General features: G+C 43.5%; 1 protein-coding gene across 6 annotated transcripts in view; it reads left to right on the top strand.

Annotated features, from left to right (window-relative positions):
• The first annotated feature begins 819 nt into the window (after positions 1-819).
• CD83 (CD83 molecule) overlaps positions 820-15,149 on the top strand; it is a 35,403-nt gene continuing 21,073 nt past the window's right edge. Inside the window, exons 1-4 of one of the 6 annotated variants that reach the window (XM_063812114.1) lie at positions 845-1,054; positions 2,758-2,933; positions 6,520-6,676; positions 9,630-9,743. The gene's annotated coding sequence lies outside the window, so the exon portion shown is untranslated. The other 5 variants (XM_063812115.1, XM_063812118.1, XM_016954929.4 and 2 more) reach the window with 5 other exon arrangements.

Here is a 15,149-nt window from a genome sequence, read left to right on the forward strand (position 1 = left end):
GCACAGTTATGTGTTTTCCACCAGCCTTGTACATGGCTTAGGTTTGGGAGCTGACTAGGCAAGGAGGTAAATGTAAGCAGACTTGGGGTGTTAGCCTCACAAGTATGACAGATGGGACAAGGGGTTAAGTGTGGAAGGACATGGATGCAAGGGAGCAGAATGATGGGCCCTGGATCCAAGCTGGGTAAGAGGGACAGATGTGAAAAAGATGATAGTGCCAATGGATCAGAGATCCCAAGAAATGCTGGAGTCTATGCAAGGGGAAGCAATGACCCTGGATATTGATCTAGGAAATGATCTTGGGAGTGGGTGGATAAAGTGGGATAGAAGAAAAGATGTCAACAAGGAGATAAGAAACAGAAAGGCCAGAATGTAGGGTGGGTTGTCTTTGTAGTTGTGATGACAGTGGGGGTGGCAGAGAGACAGTGAGCCAGATCCTGAACTCTTGATGAACAGGGGCAGTGGCTGGGAGGCTAGAGATGACTGCTGTAGCATCATCATCATGTAGATGAGAGCGGGTAGCCAGTGGCATCTGAATCAATCGTTCTTCAAGGACGTGCAGAATTGCAGCACCAGGAAGTCCTAGTCTGTTACTCCCAGATATCTCCCCACACCCCGTTTCAGTCTATTTCCCTGGTAACCTTCCAGGGTTGGATTTAATTGTGAAGTCTGAGTCTAAGAGGATTGTCTAAGAGATTTGTCTGTAGAGCTTACCATTTCTTAAAACCCAGAGGCAGAGATCATAGACAGCCCTTTATGAAGGGCTGACATGACTGGGATTCCTCTGCAGTGTAGACCAGAAGAATGAACAGTACATTCAGTGTCATAATGGAACTCAGAGCCTAGACCCTGAAAGAGTCACATAGACAAAACCTGGATCAAACCACAGGGATCCCTGCCTACCTGAGCAGCCTTCCCTGGGTCCCAAATTAAAGCCTCAGCTCTTTTCTCCAAGAGCTCCCAAGAGTTGAAAAACACCCTCCTGCTTCAAGCTTCCTTTCCCTTGCAGACTTCTTGAGAATCCCAAAACATTTGAAGCCAGATTCTGAAGACTGTAAGTGTCCCTGCCAGGTGAACTTAACCTGGGCACCCTCGGAAGGCAACACTTTCCTAACCAGCCCTGTTTAATCGGTGACTCCAGTGTTGCTTTGGCTATGCCACTGAGGGTGATCTTACCTGGGGACCCAAGGAAGGAAGGGTCCCCAGTCTTTCTGAAGGGAAAATAGATACTGTTAAGGAAATCAGTCTTTCAGGGAGCAGAAATAATTAATGGACTTAGGATGAGGTCCATGTATGAGGTGACAAATGGTGTGTATGGGATGTAAGAGCTGGGTATTTACTAAGAATTAAAGGTGATGGTCTATGACTAGTTAAGATGTTAGAAACAAAGTTCAGATTCTTTTTTTTTTTTTTTTTTTTTTGAGACAGTTTCACTCTTGTTGCCCAATCTGAAGTGCAGTGGCACGGTCTTGGCTCACTGCAATCTCTGCCTCCCGGGTTCAAGCAATTCTCCTGCCTCAGCCTCCCAAGTAGCTGGGATTACAGTCATGTGCCACCATGCCCGGCTAATATTTTTCTTTTTGTATTTTTAGTGGAGACGGGATTTTGCCATGTTGACCAGGCTGGTCTCGAACTCCTGACCTCAGATGATCCTCCTGCCTCAGCCTCCCAAAGTGCTGGGATTACAGGCGTGAGCCACTGCACTTGGCTAGATTCATTTTTTTAGTCATAGCTGTATAATAATAATTTGGAAGTTGACATCCGTCTTTTTGGGGTAGAAAAAAAGTGCACCCTGGACTTGGGATCCCCTGACCCAGCTCACACAGGAAGGAGAGGAGAACAGGTGAGAAAGGCCACCTCTGTTTCCATGCCATGTCTCAGGAGGTCCTTGTGAAGGAGAGGCAATGTCCCACCACCAGCTGTTACTCTCAGGACTGGGTTCCAAGGTTGATGGACAGGGTCTAGACAATAGGGAAGAGGGTAGTGGTGACAGAGCTGAGGCTGGAGACATTCACCCATTCCTCCAAGTTCCTCTGCTCACAGAGAGAGAAGTGATGCTTGGGGATTACCAGCCCTGAATCCCCATCTGCAAGAGATGCCTCAGATCTTGAGGAAACACGCATACACAAACACGCAGAGACAGAGAGACACACACACATATCCATATGTTCACAACCACATATATACCCACTCTCATATAGGCATGTCCTCAAATGCACAAATCTGGAGTTGCAGCTCTTCTCATCCAGACACAGGCAGCAGCCCAGGACCCTCCGATTGCTCAGTAACCTGAGGTCATTGGTGGGATAAAGGAGCCTTATCACTTAGATAACATGTTTTGAACCCAAACACCAACAGTCAATGGATAAAGTATTTTATTTAAATACCAGTCCTTTGATAAATAAAGGCTATCGAAATCAGCTTGAGGTCTTGGGGACTGAGTCTGACCCAGGCAGAGACCCCGTGGGAAGTCCTCTGGCTCAGCTGGGTGGTCTTGGTCCTGCCTGACTCTGGCCTAGTTGCCCCGAGTCCTCAGGGTCAGGAGTCAGACCTTGCTCCCCAGCCTGACTTTCCTGTGCCCAGTCTTAGCCCCTGGCACACACTCTCACATCCTTGATGCTGGTCTCCCACCTTCCTGGGCCCTCCTCACACCCTCACTGCCTGCCCCATTCCTGCTTGGACCAAATGACCACACTCAGAGCCCGATGAGATCTTGGCTTTTGCTACCAGACATCTGACCCCTCTCTTTCCTGGCAGGCTGGCCTCCTTGTACAGATCTACTTTCTGGACTCATGTACCCACACAAGCCTGCCTTTGGAATGGTAGAGAGTTGACTGTGCTATCATGTTTGAATCTTCAGGGAAGGTCTATTCGGCTAGCCATGAGACATCAGAAAGGCTGCCTTTACCTTTGTGACATCATAATCTTCTCATGTAAGTTACTGAACATACCGTTGTCAAGGAGCTTTCACTTGTTTTCTTCCCTATCATGGAAGTGACCAGAGACAAAGTTGAACTCGCTCTTCCCTTTTGGCTTGATGCTCACCTGTGGTACCTAGAGGGCATTTATAGAATATCCTATAAAAATTCTGTAGGATATTAAAAGAGGATGGGGATAGGGGGCTCCTCACTGGCCTCATGACATAGTGACATCCCACAAAGGGAGAAGGTGTAATTGTGGAACACAGTATTCAAAATCTGGAACGTTCAAGACATATGCCTACCATATCTAACAGTAGTCTCTTGGGTCAGACATATCTGGGCATCAATTTCCTCATGTGTACTAGTGGACATTTTAATATCACCTGTCAGAATCATCATAAGGATTAAATGGTGTGATGTGTATGTCTGGTTAGTATCACTCAGTGGATGTTTGTTTCTTTTGTCTTACTGGTACCAGTAGAATGTGCTTTCAGTGGCATTGTTGATATACATTCCTAAAAATAAAACCCTTAGGCAAGCTTAGGTGCTTTTTCATATGAAGTGGGCTTGCTCCCATTGCAGGTAGAGATAAACGCTCTGTCATTTCTGCTGTTCCTGCCGACAGCTGCGCTTAGGTCTGTGCATGTGGGGGAGACCTTCCCTGGCCTTCCTCAGAACCATCATGTCTGCAGCATCCCCAGGGCTACAAGACAGCAAGGAAGTGAGGAAGAGCAAGCAACAACCTGGCGCTAAACAAATATCAGCTTACAAATGACTTGTCTCAGGAATAATTCTTGCCCCTGTAGAGCAGACAGCCCATATCAGGACCAGTGACTGGGGAATAAACACCCTGAAAGGCAGTCGTAGGACTTACTGACAGCTCTACTGTGTCCACAGCTGACGTCCACCTTAGAAAAAAGACTAGGTGCTGATGTCCATAGCTTTTAGTCACAAACATAAAAGAAGCCCACCTCTCGCTTTTCTGTTTCAAAGAGCAAAATTCTGCAAACACAGTTGAGGGTCAGTGTTTGGGGCAATGCCTAGTGAGGGGCGAGCGTATGGAGGGCTATGTTAGCACCTCCCACCTTGCTCCTGAGCCCCAGGCAGAGGCTACTCATGTGCTGCCGCTGATGTTGCTTGAATTCCTGAAACATTCTGCAGCACCCTACAGAGAGTTATACATGTAAATTACTTTGATCCTTGCCGGATTATTATGGGTGTTACACCCCCACCATTGAAAACTGTTAAGAAATCATTTCAGAACCCTTAAGTGGCCCCATTAAGCTGTGATAGGAACAGCCACGGGCCAAATAACAGTGAAGAAGTTTGTCTTTGGTATCCACTTGTGATGCCTGCTCTCCTCTTTGTGTGATTTTTCCTCTCTGAGCTAAAACCCATCACCCAGCCGCACACAAGGAACTGGTCAGCTCATGCTGACCCTGGCCATCAAGCGTCCTCTCCTTAAGGTCCCAGACAAGCCTGCTGCCACCAGATGTTGTATATCATGACATAAATGAGAGGTTGCATACAGACAGCCATAGGTGTGTTTGGTTTGTCTTGCAAAAGTGTTTTGAACAAAAATCAACCATTTGCAGCATTTAAGAGATTTCATATAATATCTATATCCAATCCTCTGAAAAAAAAAACTTGAAAGATTTGACGTTGGTTGACATTTTCCCATTAGCAACAATTGGTGGGAGCTAAGTGGTGGCTTCTCTTAGTTGGGTGATTACTGTCCAGTTTGCCATAGTCCTCACTACTCTCTATTGCTTTTCTTCTCACATGGGTCACATTTATTGTCAGGTAACTGGCTTTCTTTGTTCCCTCACATAACCCTCCTGGCCCTGTAGGTAACTGGATTTGCAATCACTGCTTTAGATCTTGCAAGCCTCCTCCCTCATCACCTGCTTTCATCCAAACTTCGTCAACTTGTGCCCATTTTCTCAAGCTACCCTGTTTTTGACAGCCAAAGGAGCTCTAATAGGATCAACAAACTTATGGAAAAATATAAATGGTCCTTAAGGGTTTGATATCTTTATCAGTTAATTATACCCATGATAATGCTGCTTAAAAACCAATCACAAAATCTCAGCAGCATATAGCAGAAGGCATTTATGGAGTTCAGATAGTCAGCCCACGAGATGAAGGCTGGCTCTAGGCTGGGTTCAGATTGAGGGTGGGTTGGCTTTGCACCATATGTTTCTCATATTCTTCCTGGCACAAATGGGCTAGCCTGGACATGTTCTTCTCATGATGATGGTAGAGATGAGGGAGAGAAAGTGGAATTAATACACCTTGATTTCTGCTTCATTCCATGGGCAAGAAGTCACACTACAAACTGTATGAAGCACCCTTGACATAAGTGACTCCATCTTAGAAAAAAACTCCATCTTACATTTCATAGGGCACTTGCCAATAGGGACAAGATATTTTGCTTAATAAATAAATTAATAAATAAAGACCGCATCCAACCAGATAAGGACATAAATAAGCACAATCTTCCACTATCTTCTTCACCAGAGGACACTGCAGCCATAAAACGGGCAGGAGCAGGACTTCAGCGCTTGAAACAGTGGTTTTTTGTTTGTTTGTTTTGTTTTGTTTTGAGATAGAGTTTTGCTCTTATTGCCCAGGCTGGAGTATAGTGGTGCGATCTCAGCTCACTGCAACCTCTGCCCCACGGGTTCAAGCAATTCTCCTGCCTCAGCATCCTGAGTAGCTGGGATTAAAAGCGTGTGCCACCACGTCCAGCTAATTTTTGTATTTTTAGTAGAGATGGGGTTTCACCATGTTGGCCAGGCTGGTCCCGAACTCCTGACCTCTGGTGATCCACCCGCCTCAGCCTCCCAAAGTGCTGGGATTACAGGTGTGAGCCACCACACCCGGCTGAAACAGCTGTCTTAATCAACACTGTCTTGCTGTCATTCAAGATAAGCTCCTTGGCATCTGCCATGAAAGGCTCTGGCATCTGCCACGAAAGGCTCTACCCACATCAAAGGTGTTCCTTGCAAGACCACTGGACTGCCTGGCCCAGACCAGGAGATTCTTTTTGTCTCTGTTGCTCTTCATGGACTGGTTCATTAAACTTTTTTTCCCATTTCTTTTCTCTTGATGTTAAATGTTATTTTGTTTGTTGTAGATGTTTAACCCATAACATTTATATATTGATTAGGTGTACTATTATGTATAATTTGCAATATAGAGTGACTTGTGGAGTGGCTTCAGCCTGTGTGCCTGTGACTCTGACTGCCCAGTGAACAGGAAGTGCTAACGAGAATTGCCTCCTTGGGGACCTGATGTAGCTAGTGGCTTTTGTGATTGAAATAGCATCAGTAAAAGTCTGTCAATGTGAAAAGACACAAATGTGCATGGACCTGGTTACCTCTGATCTTGCACCACTCATGAGACAAACCCAAGGTCAAGAGGTGGGGGAGTTATTCCCACCCACAGCTCAAGGGCACAGCAAATTTATAAGGCATGTGTGAGTAAAGAATTAACTCTACCCAAAGAGAGGTCTGACCTTTGCCGTTCACTACTGGGAGGTAACCCCTAGCCTCCTGGAATATCAAGACTGATAGAAATGTCTTTGTTTGTCTAGGGGCATTGGCCACTTGACAGTCTAAAAATATGATTTGCAATGGAGGCATTTGGTGGAGGTGATGTTAGCTCTGCCTTTGGAGAAACTAGAGAATCATGTCAGCCACATGGGCAGTAGTGATTGAGCTGCAATAAAAACTCTGGCCACTGAGGCTCAGGTGAGCATCCCTGCTTGGCAATATTCCATGCATATTGTCACACATCATGGCTGGGAGGAGGTACCACTGTCCATGACTCCATGAAAAGAGGATGCCTGGAACCTCCAGGCATTGGACCTCTCTTGGACTCTGCCCTAGGCTTCTCTTCCTCAGCTGGTTTTAATCTGTATTCTTTCTCTGTAATAAATGGTAACCATGAGTATAACAGCTTTCAGCCACTTCATGAGTCCCTTCAGTGCATTATCATACTCAAGGGTGGCTTTGGGAACCCCTCAAACTTGAATTGATGTTGGAAGCGAGGGTCCCCTGACTTAACGTTTGGCCTCAACTCTCACAGCATGAAAACAAGGTGTGAAAATGAAAGCTGATAATGCAAATTGCCACAATATTTCTCTCAAGTACCTCTGTCTTCATTGATACATTAATTCAGCAAACATTTATTGAGCACCTACTACATGCCCAATGCTATTCTTGGACCTGAGACTAAAGGAAGTGAATAAGACATGGCCTCCACATTCTAATGGAGGAGAAAAAATATAAATAGGCATACAAATATGTGCGATAATGTCAGATTGAGAGAAGTGCTGTGGGGGAAAATTAAGACAAGGTACAGGGATGGTGCAGGGCTTAGATCTTTTAGATAGATGGTCAAGAGAGACTCTTCTGGAAGAGTAACATTTGAACACACTTGGGTGAAATGAATGAGGAAGTTGGGCTGTGATTCTGGGCAAGAAGTTTCTAGAGAGAGGGACAAGCAAGCTCAAAGGTGCAGCAAGAAGCATACAAGCAGGAGATTTCAGCATAGAAGTTCCTGCCTTTAAAAAAAAAAAAAAGGCAGCCTGGCGTGGTGGCTCACGCCTGTAATCCCAGCACCCTGGGAGGCCAAGGCGGGTAGATCACCTGAGGTCAGGAGTTCAAGACCAGCCTGGTCAACACAGTGAAACCCTTTCTCTACAAAAATTAGCTGGGCATGATGGCAGGTGACTGTAATCCCAGCTACTCGGGAGGCTGAGACAGGAGAATTGCTTGAACCTGGGAGGTGGAGTTTGCAGTGAGCTGAGATCACACCATTAAACTCCAGGCTGGGCAACAGAGTAAGACTTCATCTCAAAAAAGAAAAGAAGAAAAGAGAAGAAAAGAAAAGAAAAGAGAAGAGAAAAGAAGAGGCTTGCTTTACATGGTCCTTGAAGGACTGTGTTGTGCCTGTGGAGAGACTTTCCACTAAGTGCCTCAAATCAAGCCTGAGACAAATATCTCTGTGTTTTGTTTTTGTGTCACTTGCTGGATTATGCGGTTTCTTCCTCATGTTCAACAAAGGAATTGTTTCACCTCCCTCTTTCCTCCTTGGCAGAGGATGGACACTCTCTCTACAGGCTTTTAGTTTCTAAGAGAAAAAAAGAAAGCAAAGACAAAGCACGAGAAATAAGAGTTATTTCTATTTATTTGGTTCATTCGGTGAACAAACAAGCCCATAACTGGAAAGTACAGGGTGACTAAGAAGTAGCCCTCAGGGAAAAACCTGATGGGAAATTTTATTTAAAAACACAATTTACATAGCCACACTTTGGGCTTTCCTTCCAGCCCTTCTGTGGTTCTCAATGGCCCATGGGTGTTCAGGCCTTAACGCTGGGGAGTGCCGCCAGCAGTTGAGGTGTTCGCGAAGGTTCTACTGGCTTGAGGGAAGGGCTGTGGTAATGGGAACCCGAGACCTGGAGGCCAGCAGATAAGAGCTCTCCGCTGGGGAGCAGAGTCAGAAGGGGCTGAGCACAGAAGGCTTGACTCTCAGCCAGAGCTCAACAAGGGGCAGCTGCTGCGGTAGTCCGTGGGCAGGCCTAGGTTAAGTGCGTTCTTTTCACTCAAAAGCCCTTCTCTGGAAAGGAGGCTCAGAAGGCACACTTGGGGCAGAGGGGAACCCCCGCCTTCCCCTTTTACAGAACTTCCTCATCCTGCAGATCAGTCCAGCCAGGAAGTCAGGCTGGGTAGAGAGCTGGGTGCCTGGGGAGTACCATGGGTTTTGCCCCCATTGCTGGCAGCAGTCATCAGGTGAGCTATTTCCAGCCTATCACAAACTTCTTTCTGCCTATTTATGATCCATTCAGCATCTGACAGGTGTCTAAGGCAGACAGCAGAAACGTGTTCACTGGCCCCCCTCCCTCGGGACTTTTTCTTAAAGGGCATGTCTTACTCTCATTTCCTTTTTCTCCTAATCCTCTCTCCTCCCCTGAATTCTCCCGTCACTAGTTCTCTCCCTCCTTGTAGAACCACCTTCTGCCCCTGCATCCCAGTCCCCCCAGACCCTCAGCGAGAAACTGTGTAGAACTCCAGAGAAGCAAGCAAGGTCCACTGTGAGAAATGGTATTCAATGGCCAGGCACGGCGGCTCATGCCTGTAATCCCAGCACTTTGGGAGGCTGAGATGGGAGGATCACTTGAGCTCAGGAGTTCGAAACCAGCCTGGGCAACATAGTGAGACACTCCCCCAGCAACTCCAGAAAAAAAAGGAAACTGTATTCTACTGTGTAAACTTCTTGAGAATGGTCTTTTCTTATGCACCACTTACCAGCTGCTTAGTGAATGTTTAATAGTGAATTAAAACTTCCCTCTCTCCACACCCGTTCCCCATGAGTCCCTGACTTGGGAGGGGCAGGTGAGAGAACTAATAAAACATTCTAGAGCTTTCTCCCCTGGCTCCCAAACTCTGACCAGCTTCTCAAATGTCTAGGTTCACAATGTTCTGCCATGCTCTGTCAGGACGCTCTCTGAGATAAATTAAATGATGAAGCCCTGGCCGTGATGCAAATTGCAATCAGACAGGAAGGTTTGAGGGTCAGAAGAAAGGGAGAGGGACCTGGCTAGCTTTGTTCCTTGCCAAAGGTTACCAAATGCTTGCCTTGGCAGTGAGAATGCGTAACCACAATGTTTTCTAATGATTTTCGGTTTTTCTCTTTTTATAGTCACAGCAGAGAAAACACGAAGATGACAGCCAGTGGTTTCAGAAAGGCAAGAAGCTCTTCGTCTGCATTCACCTTTCTTTTCCCTTTTCACTGAAAGCGAAGATCAACATACGGGTAAGCCCCTCTCATACATTCGAGGAAGAACACAAGTCAGGACTTAGAGCTACTGAATTTCCACTCCCACGCCAGACACACGCTGCAAAATACTGTCTGGTTTTTTATGGTAACGTAGCCTGTAGTTAGCCTGAAAATGCTTCCTCAGGAATGGCCTTCATCAGAAATCTCTTCATACTCAGTATGAGGACATGAGGAAGAATATGCTATGCGTGAAAATACACCTTGGCGTTCAACTCTGTGGGTTAAGAAGGGGTTCCTGTGACGGCAAGCTTTTAGGTTATTGAGCAGCAGATTGGATACTTCTGTTTTTCAATAACATAGGTTTCCATGTAATATGAAAAACAGCTGTTGCAAATTTCTAGACGTGCTGAATCCAGTCTAATAAATGCCTAGCTGCACCTGCAAGAAAGTAAGGGAATGCTGAAGGGTCAAAAATGGAGGAAGAACTATGACCAGTCTGGGTTGCCCCTGGGGCTGCTGGAGGTAAGGTTGGGGAGGACAGTTGGCCAGGCTGGGAATCCAATTTGGGAATATTAATTCACTTTAGAATTTATTAAATCAAGGAGCTTAGGCTTTCATGACCAGCAGGCACACAAGAAGGGGCTTGGGCCCCAGAAGAGTAGGGAGTTGGAACTGAGACCCTGGTGTAAGGATGAACTGAAAACCATTGCCTGCTTACACAGGGAGATGACAGGGAAGCTTGCTTGAGAAAAAGAAAAAAGCTCCCCTTAAAATTAATTTATAATAATTAATGTGCCCTCTCATGGATATGATATTTAAATTTATATTACTAGAGTGGTCTAAGACATGTCCCACCAAGAAATTAATATAAAGTGCTGTCACATGCCAATAATATCCTTGGGAATCTGGCTGAAATAAAAATAAAACCTTTCTGGGAGGCCATACATCCATCCTAGGCCTCCTAGCATACCCTCATATGAAGTCCCAACTAAAGATTAACTTATAATTAAAAACTACCATACAGTCCCGGCATGGTGGCTCATACCTGTAATCCCAGCACTTTGGGAGGCTGAGGTGGGTGAATCACCTGAGGTCAGGAGTTCGAGACCAGCCTTGCCAACATGGTGAAATCCCATCTCTATTAAAAATACAAAACTTAGCCGGGCGTGGTGGTGCCCAGCTACTTGGGAGGCTGAGACAGGAGAATTGCTTGAATCTGGGAGGCAGAGGTTGCAGTGAGCTGAGATCGTGCTGCCACACTCCAGTCTGGGAGGCAAAACCAAAAAAAAAAAAAAAAAAAAAACCCTAAAACCAATAGTTAGTGAACAAAACAAAAAACAATATGAAACAGCCAACAACTTCAGATAAAATATAATTATCAGGTAGATTAAAAATAAGCATGTTTAAAATGAGAAGTCATAAAAGAAGTATAATAATAATAATAACATAACAGAATAAGACATCAAAAAGATTAGACTGAGCTACATAGGAAATCAAATATAACTCAGAAATTTAAAAATTATCATTTAAAGCTTACTATGTTAAACCAAAGATTATATATTACCAAATAAATAACTAATGAATGGAAAGAAAGATCTGAGGAATCTTCAGAAGCCTGTGCAGAGAGATGAAGAGACAGAACATGCAGAGGAAGGGCTTACTGACAAGGAGTGTGGACTGTGAAGGACCAACCACATCTATTAGATGTTCAAGACATGATAAATGAGGACTAATGAAAGTTATGAACCACAGCAGGTTAAGTAACATGAAATCCTCTACTGGACACAACACAGTATAACTAAAAGAAGACCAGCCGGGTGCAGTGACTCACGCCTGTAATCCAGCACTTTGGGAGGCTGAGGCGGGCGGATCACCTGAAGTCAGGAGTTTGAGAAAAGCCTGGCCAACATGGCGAAACCCCATCTCTACTAAAAACACACAAAAAAATTAGCTGGGCATGGTGGCACGTGCCTGTAGTCCCAGCTACTCAGGAGGCTGAGGCACCAGAATCGCTTGAACCCGGGAGGCAGAGGTTGCAGTGAGCCGAGATCACACCACTACACTCCAGCCTAGGCAACAGAGCCAAGATTCCATTTCAAAAAAAAAAAAAAAAAAAAAAAAAAAAGACCAAGTAGAAAGGCCCAGATCTTAGAAGTTCTCAAAGACAAAAGCATTGCCTACAAAGGAATGAGTTATCAGGTTGTCTGGAACTTTGCAACAGCAACAACAGAAGCCAGAAGACCAATGGAATAATATGTTCAAGTGCTGAGAAGAAATAACCGTCAACTTACAACTACACTATGATTCAAGGATATGGGCAAAATAAACACTTTCACACAAAAACAGAGAGCATTTTCCACTTGAAGACCTTTGCTAAAAGAATTAACAATATACTTCAGAAGGAATTGAACCAAGAAAGAAGCAGTGAGATGTACAATATGAGATAAATTTCAACAAATATCTAATATGTAAAAAAAGACTACTTGGGGAGTATAAAAACATAGTGGAACGAGGGTACTGGTCATAATAGTAGATGAGATGGGCAGAGTTCGGGCATTTGGGCATTTTAGGGCAAAGGGTGGCAATATTAATTAACTCTAGAATTTATTAAATCGAGTATGCTTATTAAAAATTATAAAAAGGTAATCACATAAGAAGAGAAATAGTATGCATGACTTCCAAACCAGTAGAGAGAACACCACAGAATATATATTTTTATTTTTATTTTATTTTTTGAGACCAAGTCTGGCTCTGTTGCCCAGGCTGGAGTGCAGTGGTACAATCTCGGCTCACTGCGACCTCCACCTCCTGGGTTCAAGTGATTCTCATGCCTCAGCCTCCTGAGTAGCTGGGATTACAGGCACGCGCCACCACGCCCCGCTAATTTTATTTATTTATTTATTTATTTATTTATTTATTTATAGTAGAGGTGGGTTTTACTATGTTGTTCAGGCTAGTTTCAAACTCCTGACCTCATGTGACCCACCCACCTCGGCCTCCCAAAGTGCTGGGATTACAGGCATAAGCCACCATGCCCGGGCTAAAATATTTTTATTAATGGTCAATAAAAAGATGCAAGAAAGGAAGAGGCAGAGAAAAATCTGGTTAAGCATAAAGCGTAAAACAAAATGACCAAAATAAATCCTAATGTAGCAGAATTCACAAAGTAAGTAAAATTAAACCCTCAATTAGCAAGATAGATTGTCAGTCATACTGGATAGAAGAAAATCTAACAATATACTTTAAAAAGGACACAATAGAATGTAAGGAAAAAGAAATGTTGAATGTAAAAGTATTGAAAACGCCAGCAAAAAATTAACTCAGAGAAAGGAAGAGGCAGAGGATGGTAATATTAAGAGTAAACAGGCTGGGCGTGATGGTTCACGCCTGTAATCCCAGCACTTTGGGAGGCTGAGGCGGGCGGATCATGAGGTTAGGAGTTCGAGACCAGCCTGACCAACATGGTGAAATCCCATCTCTACTAAAAATACAAGAATTAGCCAGGCATGGTGACGGGTGCCTGTAATTCCAGCTACTTGGGAGGCTGAGGCAGAGAATTGCTTGAACCTGGGAGGTGGAGGTTGCAGTGAACCAAGATTGTGCCACTGCACTCCCGCTTGGGTGACAGAGCAAGACTCCATCTCAAAAAAAAAAAAAAAAAAAAAAAGTAGACAAAGTTGTATTTCAAGCAAAAAGGAGTATTAGAAAAAAAGTCAAATAAATGAAGAGAAAAAGGAACAATTCATTGGAAAAACATAACTTCCAGACACTAAAACATAGCATCAAATTATACCAAGCCAAAAAAATGATAAAATTTCAGAGATAAACGGACAATTCTGTAGTCACGGGAGAGAATTTAACACATCTCTTTCAGTAATTGATAGTTTATGATTACAGAAGGGATATAGAAGATCTGAGCAACACCATGAGCAAACTTGATCAAAAAGATCTTTTTTTCCGAGTACATGCCACTCTTACCAAAAGATCACATATGAGGCTACAAAGCAATCCTTGATATTGCAACAAAGAATCATACAGACTGCTCTTGAGCAACCTCAACTGTTAGACACCAGTAGCAAAATGAAAACCAAGCCATATATTGGGAAATTTTTTTTAAAAACCCTCTAAATAATTCATAATTCAACAAGTGACTTAATGGAGAGTCTAAGAACACATTGTTAACATTAATAAGAAAGGAAATTTCTACTCACTGGCTATGGACACCTAGAAAAATATAGTTTAAAAAATATATATGTGAAAGTAGCAACACAATGTGAAGGTATCCAGGAAGAAATCTATCAAAAGATGTGAAAAACCTATATATATATACTTTTAAAAATTCTTGAAGACCTAAATAAATGGAAAGATACACAATATGGGATGAATTTGTAGAACTGACTTCTAAAGATGTTGATTTTAGGCAATTTATAAATTGAATATATTCCTACTAAAATTCAAATCAAGTTTTTTGAGGTTCACAAATTGATATAATATGTATAAGGTAGAACAAAGAACCAAGAATGCCAGAACATTTTTTTTTTTTTTGGATACACAGTCTTGCTCTGTCACCCAGTCTGGAGTGCAGTGGCACAATCTCGGCTCACTGCAGCGTGGACCTCCTGGGCTTAAGCGATCCTCCTGCCTCAGCCTCCTGAGTAGCTGGGACCACAGGTGCAAGCCACCATGCCCAGCTATTTTCTGTATTTGTTATTTTTTTGCATTTTTAGTAAAGACCAGGTTTCACCATGTTGCCCAGGCCAGTCTTGAACTCCTAATCTCAAGTGATCCATCCACCTGGGCCTTCCAAAGTGCTGGGATTACAGGCGTGAGCCACTGCACCCAGCCACCAGAACAATTTTGAAGACGAAGTTCAACATGTGAAGACTCACTCACTTCCACCACAGCAAGACTTAATTAAATTATAGTAATAAGAAAGTGTGATATTAGCACAAAGAGAGGCAGAATAGAGTCTAGAAACAGGCCCACTCATATGTAGAAATTTGTATAAAGCACAGATGTCATTTTAAATCAGTAGGGAAAGAAGGACTTTTAGCAAGCAGCATTGGAAAAAATGGTTATCCATATGGAAAAAATAAGTTAGATCACGACATCAAACCATATTTAAATGGGTTAAAGACCAACATATGAAAAAGCATGACTTTAAAAGTTTTGGAAGAAAATGAAGGAGAATGTTTTTATGATCTCAGGTCAGGAAAAGATTTCTTAAACACAATACCAGAAGCACAAATCATAAACAAAAAGATCAGTAAATTTGACCACATGAAAATATTTTTTAAAAATTCTTTGGTAAATTAAAGATATCATAAACAAAATGGAAAATACAAATCTTAAACTTGGAGAAGAGATTTGGCATGGATATAACCAAGAAAGGATTTGGCCCAGATTTTATAAACAGCGCTCATGGAAAAGGCCAAAGGATAT

Source organism: Pan troglodytes, chromosome 5 (genome assembly GCF_028858775.2).
Source record: "Pan troglodytes isolate AG18354 chromosome 5, NHGRI_mPanTro3-v2.0_pri, whole genome shotgun sequence".
In the NCBI taxonomy this organism is placed as follows: Eukaryota; Metazoa; Chordata; class Mammalia; order Primates; family Hominidae; genus Pan; species Pan troglodytes.